This window comes from Rattus rattus, chromosome 2 (assembly GCF_011064425.1).
Source record: "Rattus rattus isolate New Zealand chromosome 2, Rrattus_CSIRO_v1, whole genome shotgun sequence".
NCBI lineage: Eukaryota > Metazoa > Chordata > Mammalia > Rodentia > Muridae > Rattus > Rattus rattus.
In genome coordinates, this window is record NC_046155.1 from 112,890,206 (window position 1) to 112,898,576 (window position 8,371).

The window sequence follows — 8,371 nt, forward strand, 5'->3', positions numbered from 1 at the left end:
GGAACCTGTAGAAATGAAGATCCACCTGGACTTCTAGTTAGACGAAGTTTTGTGATTTTCCTGACAACTATGCCTTAGTCATTCCTTTCTCACTGACACATTATCTCCTCTTGAAAAGCTCAAAGAACCCTCATGGTTGCCCCTTGACCCTCAGTTCATTTAAGCCTACATGATAAGAAGCACCTTTGAAGGAGCCATCAAAGATCCTCAATAAATGAAAGATGCTTGAATTGAATTTCAATTTGAATTAAATTTCAAAAGTCTCAGTATGTACAATATAAATCATTGAACTAAACAGAGCCAAGATACAAAGGCACCAACGTATATGGATTGAGCTAATTCATATCTCTTTGATAAGCTAACCTCACCTATTCACTTTTGGGATATATTTAGAGCTTCTGTCTTAAAAGAAGGGCCTGAAAGTCTGAAGTACACTTCAAAATGGTCCTTAACTTTATAACCCGTGGAAGTGCTGAGGAGCATTTTAACGCTTAAAGATCTACTCTGACCTCTTCCCTGAGAAATATATAGGAGAAAACTCAACTTTTCATACTGATGATATTTTGAAGAAAACTGTGAGGCAGCATGTTATATAAATTTAATATTAGCTTAAGATTTTTCTTGTTACTGCCATTTCAAAAGAGAACATTTACTTAGAATTTAGCATTTAACTCCAGATGTAGAAACAATATTCTCTCCCTTGTCATTGACAACATAGTCTAGCACTTAGGATGCCAAATTCAAATGCCTTATGAAATATTAAAAATGACACATTGCTGACACTATAAATCACAGGAAGAAATATTACCTGCCAGGGGGAGAATACCATTCCTTTTTCATTGGTATATGGTTGTGTCTGTGTTTGTTGAAGATTTATCTCATGGAGACTATAGGCCACAGCATACACAGCATTGTATATATTGTAGCCCTCTTCACTCATAGTTGGGTCAAAAATGTGTCTGGGAAGTAATTCCAAAGAAGCATTGGGTTGGCAGTTCTCCAAAAGATGACAGTCAAACTTAGAAAATGGACACTTGAAAAACAAAAACCAAAACTTAGGAAGATAATTGTCCTCTGGGTATTTGTAGGGATTAACTGTTTGAATAAAATTCATAAACTCAATCATCTCTTCATGGTGGTGTGAAAAAATGAGACTTCCATGAAATGACTCTAACATAAAATAATCAGAATGGCTATCAATATCCCACGAAGAGTTCAAGACCCAGACTTTCCATGTAACTAACAGTTGTGCAATATGCCGCATTAACCCTTGTATAGAAATAATATCCCCATAAATAACTATTACATTTGCTGATGATTCCTCAATCTTCTCCATATTTTTCCATAATGCATTGGAAAATGCATTCCATGTGCCAGGGATCATTTTCAAAAAGGCTATGCAGATGCCATTGCTCTCCATATTTTCTCTCAAGTCTGATAGAAACTGAGTACCTCTGTGGTCATCTGGGAGCATCAGACCAACCCAGGACCAGCTGAAATGAAGCATCAAAAGTACTATGGCAAGTGACAGAGATGTGTCCTTGGGAGCCATCTGATAGAGTGAATTAAATTGACCTTGGTCATTCAAGATAGAATCAAAAGGCCCAAAAGTGAGCTGAAGAGATCATAAAATATAAGGCCATGAAACACAATCTCAGATCAAAATCAACAGATGGAAACAGTCAAGTTGAAGATTGACTTGTCTTGTAATCTCACTACATTTTTTTCTACAAAAATTGCTGACAGGCCTCTAGTTCCAATAACCTAGCTGCTCTTACCCACTTTTCCTTTCATTCTATTTTAAGTAATGGAAATAAGGTTCTATTAAGTATCTCCGTATTTTTCTATGATAGGTGATTAACTCTAGTCCCCCCTATTTTACATTTTCAGATTCCTGTAATATCAACAAAGGGTATTTGTCTCCTAGTTCCCACATTCTATTCCTCACCTGAGGTATTTTGTAGAGTTGTAGCAGTGTTCCAATATGGGCAGATGCTGACCATGATGGTCCTGTGAGTACAGCAGGTGACTTTCTCTTGTGTCCACAGTCACAGTTAGGAAGGGGATTGATTATCCCTGTATGCCAAAGAAAGGCACTATAAAGAATATTCTTTTCAGTGTATGGAATATTATAGATATCATATCCAAGAGTTGTATTGGGTAGAAGATGAGTGTTTCTGTTGATCTCCTCAATGGCAAACATCAGGGCCAGAACAAACTGGTAGTTCTTAAACTTATACCTGTATAGATTTCACAAAATTACACAGGAAGAAGCCATAGACCATACAACCTTTCTATTTGGTGAGGTGTTTTATAATGTAAATGCCAATATATCTATGAAATCATTATTTTAATGTCTTCTCATGGATAACTGAAATGAGAATTGGCATTTTAAGCAGCAGATGAGATTAATAATATCCTACACTCAAGAGTTATGGTCTCTGGGACTCTAGTTTATCATTATATTGCTTTGTCTTTCATGTGTAGATAATATTTAAAAAACCCCGTGAATAAGGAATTAGGTTCACATTCGAACCCAGCATGATTGTGAAAGCATTTACAAGACTATATGTGTTCAAACAAGGCATAATACCAACATGGAGAATATAGGCATGAAATTTCACCCTGAGCCAAAATGCTATTGAGATTCGATAGTAACTAGATGAGAGATAGTCTATTTCTTCACTATTGTGATCCTTGAGAGGTGAACCATACTCAAAGGAAGGTTCCAGTGACAATAGTACTTATAGAATACAAACTGTACTTGATTGGAAAAAAAAGTTAGTTTGGTAAGAGGATAAGGGTCAAAAGAGGGATATGAGAAGATGGGTTGGTATGGGTGAATATGCTCAAAATGTTTTGTATGAAATTAGTAAAAAATTAATAAATGCCTTTCAAGGCAAAAATAAAATTTGAAATGTATGTCTAATGGAGGGCATTTGGTCAGAATTGTGAGAAAAAGTAAATATAGGTTTTGTCAATAGACAAAATAGATTTAAAGTATACATATATAAATATGATATGTATCATCTTGATAATTTCATACATGTAAGTAAAGCTTACAAACACAATATTGAGTGCAATCACCAATATTTCACTATATACTTCATGATCAAATAGTACAGGTGATCCTAGCTTCCCAACATAAAGCAATGATAAGGAGATGGGGAATTATTTCCAAGATTTTATCACTTTATTTTAGATTCAATTTTTGAGAAAGCATGGTATGTCATAAACAAGTATAATTTGTCAAAATTTAACAAAATTATGCTTGTTATTATTTTTCATGCAATGATATTCAAAATATGCATTCTATAGATTGCTTAAACATTTATTTTAATATATTTAAAGTATCTGTATATTCACACACATGTGTAATATCTTTATTTTCCTAAAATGACCAGATTTATTTTTCTTTTCTCTCATTTTTTCATTTCCCTACCCATATTACTACCCATGCAGATCCATGCTCTCTGTCTATCTGTCTTTGTCTCTCTCTTTCTTGTGCATGTGTGTGTGTGTGTGTGTGTGTGTGTATTTAAAAAACAAACAGGAAAATTAAAAAAGCAAGAACACAGATATTTAAAAAAAACATGGAACCTGTGTTTGATGGTACACACTATTAATACCATCACCCAAGAGGCAAAAGCAGATAGATCTCTGATTTTAAGTTCAGCCTGGTGTACATAGTTTTAAGACAGCCAGGGCTACATGAAAAAAACTATGTTTCAAGGTAGGAAAGAATGAAGAAAGAAGCAAACAAAGAAAGAGAGAGAGAGACAGAAAGAGAGAGAGAGAGAGAGAGAAACAGAGAGAGACAGAGAGAGAAACAAAAATGTTTTCCTGGGAATGGGAGTCATTCCTTCAGTCACAGGATGCAAGAAACAGAAGAAAACAGAACTTTGGCCAACTGGTCTACATAGTAAGTTTTAGGACTACTAGGGCTATATGAGTTAGAGAAACTGTTTCAAAATAAAAAAAAATAAAAAAAACCAAGAAAACCAGTGTAATATCATATGAAACTTCCTCCCACCCCACCCAACCACCCCACACTAAGTTTTTTAAAGTGAAACAAAGTATTTTAGCTAGTTATTTTTTATTGAATGAAACACCATGACCAAAAGCAAACTAAGGGGTAAAGGATTATTTTGGTATCTTTATTATGATTACTATTGCTGTGGTGAAATACCATGACCAAAAGCAAAGTGAGGAGGAAAGCTTTATTAGTTGATTACCTGCACACCATAATCCATCACTGAAAGACATTAGGACAGAATATCAAACAGGGTCAAAAAGTGGAGGCAGGAGATGATACAGAGGCCACAGTGTGGTTCTACTAACTAGCTTGCTCATTATGTGGTTTGCAGCCTGCTTCCTTATAGAATTCATGATTACCAGCCTCAAAATGGCTTCACCTACAATGGGCTGAGTAATACTATTACAAGTTTTCCTACAAGCCAATCTAATAGAGACATTTTTCTTAATTTATCTTCCCCCCTCCTTTCAGATGACTTTAGAATGTTTCAAGTTGATACAAAACTTTGCAACATATTTAGCTTTTACTTCTTCATTGCTGTTCATTATTAGAAGAAGTCAGGACAGGCACTCAAGTAAGGCAGAACCCTGTACACAGGAGCTGATCCACCAGCCATGGAGCAATGCTGTTTATTGTTTTGTGCACAGAGGTTGGCTCAGTCTCCTTTCTTTTGGAACCCAGGGCCACATTTGCAGAGGTGGCACCCCACTCATAATGGATTGGGTCTTCCCACACCAAGGAAGGATTAAGAAAATACCCTACAGATCTGCCAATAACCAATCTTATTGAAAAAATTACTCAATTGAGACTTCCTCCTCTCCAGTGACCCTAGTTTGTGTCTAGTTGACATAAAACTAATCAGGAATAAGATTTTAAAAATCTTCAAATGTTAAGAACTTGGTAATAATAGTTTAACAAAAGTATAAGGTAATGACTACTAAAAATAATCTTAATAAGTGGTTACTTACAAGATTCTTATTAGAATAGTGATCATAACAGAACGTATAGACAAATCTGCAGAAAATGTCAGAATTCTGAGAAATTTCTTGTATTATCTCTAAATGTTTACTACATAATACAACTTACACTGAAAATTAGATACTACTCCATGAATTATCTACTTATTCAATTAGAGGAGATAAAGTTGAAACATCGTACAATTAAATAATTTCTAATCTGTTAATTTAAAAGAAAATTAACCACAAAGGTCTAGATATTTTCTTTATCTATTTCTGTTATCTATATCTATTTGTGCAAGTGATAGTTTGAGATAAATGGTAGAAAAACATCCACAGTGCTGACAATGACTGCTATAAGCACTCACCTAAGCAAACCATGACAACATCTCTTACATCAGAGAGGGTGATGGGTTTGAAGGGCTGCCTGTGTTTGTGGTTCCAGCTGTGCTGGAAATTTCCTTTATTTATCATAGCTACTTTACTAATTGTCCAGAGAAAAGGGGAGCTAGCAAACACAACCCAAATGCCAGTTAAAGAATAAACTATAGATTGAAAAATATCATTGAATACAATAAAGCACACACAACAGTTGTGCTTCTCAAATAATTGAATATATCTCCAATACATGAGAGACCTCCATGAATGGATTTAAAGGATGCTCAATGGCCATTCTGACTGTGTATGGAGAAAAGACCACAGGCTGCAATTCTTGGACATAGAGGCCTCAATTATAAGGCCACAGGCAAGAGTGGAGAAATATACACAAGATAAAGATATATTTAGTGGTAGAACTATTTTCACTGCTAATACACCGAAAGATAAAATGGACAAAACAATCTCAGATCACTTTTAGGCACCAGAGCAATGTCCTAGAAAACTTGTAGGAGCTCAATTTTTCTATTCTTTTACTAGAGAAATTATAATACAAATATAAGCATATGCAGAAAAATATGTCTGGGAATTGTATAAGGCAAGATTGTTAATATTTTGTAGTGAAAATATTCTTCCCAAGTAATGAACTACTTTTATTTTATTTTTGAATATAAAATATTTGATTATAAAATGAATATTTTTATAGAATACAATGCTTTTATTCATCATGGAATAGCCAGCTACTTATGGCTCATGTACCTGAAAGTATAATCTTTCCACATATGGGCCTGTTGTTACATTATATACAAAATACTACATACACATGTACAATGGTACCTGGACTGCTGAAAGTAGAGAAGAGAGGGAAAGGAGAGTAAGAAAAGACTTTAATTATGATGAAATAGAAGGTGATCCTCCCAGAATCCAGTGTCCTCTGGCTGCTAGGCACATAACACATATTTGTGAAGTTATTTAAGATGTGATCCTTAAGCAATTGTGTTAACCATGAATTTCCTCATTGAGATAGGAATTACGGCATGTAGATACACAATTTTTCCTCTATGACCATCTTTGCTATGTTAGTTTCATACTAAATGTATCAAAACCCCAAATATCTCATGATTTTTTACTTCCAAACATATTTCTTCTTCTACTTTCTTTGATTTTTAGCTTTACACCCCACCAACGATTTAACAGTTGCATGGTAATGTCCACTGAACACAATCCTTTTCTTTCTTTCTTCCTTACTTTCTTCTTTCTTTCTTTCTCTCTTTCTTTCTTTCTTTCTTTCTTCTTATATAATTTCTTCCTATTGATTTTCTCATATGTTTAAAGACATTTAAAAGCTCTATTGCACTACTTCATTGTCTTTTTAAATAGATCCATTAACATTTTGGATAACTCCATTGGATAAACACACTTTATCTCCTCTATAAAGAGAAAAACTTAATTTTTAAATTACTTTCCTAAGAAATCAGACTTTTCTGACACTATTTCTTAATATTGCAAATTTCAGAAAAGCCTAAAAACACCTTAAAGTGGCCATACTTTCAGGTATAGTATTTTGGGAGCACACACACATAAAGAAGGAAAAACACTAGAAACATATAAGGCAACAAGATAAACATTTAAAATCTGTCTGAGAAAAAAGTTTAAGGCCAAAAAAATAATCAAAACAAAACAAAAACAAACCAAAAACCAAAAAAAACCCATCCCAATTAAATGAAAAAAATTATAGACAATGACATGTGTAGAGTAGAAAGTACTCTCAAATTTTAATGATGACAGTCCTCTTCTGAAATCAGCTGGATGTAACATAGTACTTGTCACTCTAGTAATATTCTAAGCACTCAGGAATCTCTTCACTCAGTTACATCCTCTCTTCCCTCAATTGCACATCAGGACTTATAGAAAACCCAGAAGTTCAAGGTCATACTTAGATTAAATCATAAGTCATACTCTAAAATCATAATCCTGAAAATATTCAAATTATGTGGTGTTACAAGCATGACAAAGAAAAGATCATGGATATTGAAGACCACAGGGAAGACAAAATGAATAACATCAAAATTGTCACTTTTCCCTTTGAAAGAGGAAAATATACACAAGGAAGTATACTTGAAGATTTGACAATGGAAAAGAAGGATTGTACAAAACTACATGAAGTTTTAATCTATATATCCACTAAATCATAAAAATTCTGAACTCTTAAAATGAATAATTGTACTTACTGTATATGAAGATCTTGTAAATTGTATGGTTCATATTTATGAGAAACTTTGTTGCCTGTGTACAAAATATGAAGAGGGAAAAATGCACCAATTGTCACATCTCCTTCATGGTAAAAATAATCCTTGCTTGTTACATAGCATTCATTGTCAGTAAGGGCACACAAAAAATTGGGAATATATAGGAACCCAAAGGTAAAAATCCATAGCATTCTAATAACATATATATCTTCACAGCTATAAGACTGATGGATACATATCCAATGCTGCCCAGAAGGAATATATTTAGTTCACATGTTTGTGAACATTTTGTGATTCTGACTGTTAATGAGTACAGCTGTGGCATTAGTCACCCACAAGTTCTCAAAGACACTTACTTCATTGCCAATGAGAGTTATCTAAATCTTTTCTCCCCTAGGCTTTGCATCTGAGGCCCAGTGTCATGATTAAAAACAAGTCGAAATTTATGTTTTGGATCTTCTAATCTAGCCAGAGGCACCATGGTTTCAGAAAGGAAGACAGAAGGAGCTTAAAGATGAACTTCCTGACTGGGCTGTTTTGGTCAAGTTTGAAACATTTAACACAGTTGTGGCTGATGACACCATGCTTCATCAGAGGTTGCAGTGGTAGATGAACTGGAAGAATTCTTGAAGATGTCCATGCTAGTCATGCACAAAACATGTCAGTGGGCCATGCAATCACAAAGTCAATATTTGTTTTTTACTCTTCTTACTTATTGACTCCTGTCTCAGAATTTTCTTCTATGATATATTTTT

The 8,371-nt window shown here is 34.2% G+C and overlaps 1 pseudogene; it reads right to left on the minus strand.

The window, feature by feature from the left end:
* LOC116894237 overlaps nucleotides 1-7,807 on the minus strand; it is a 47,099-nt pseudogene extending 39,292 nt beyond the window's left edge.
* Nucleotides 7,808-8,371: the final 564 nt, after the last annotated feature.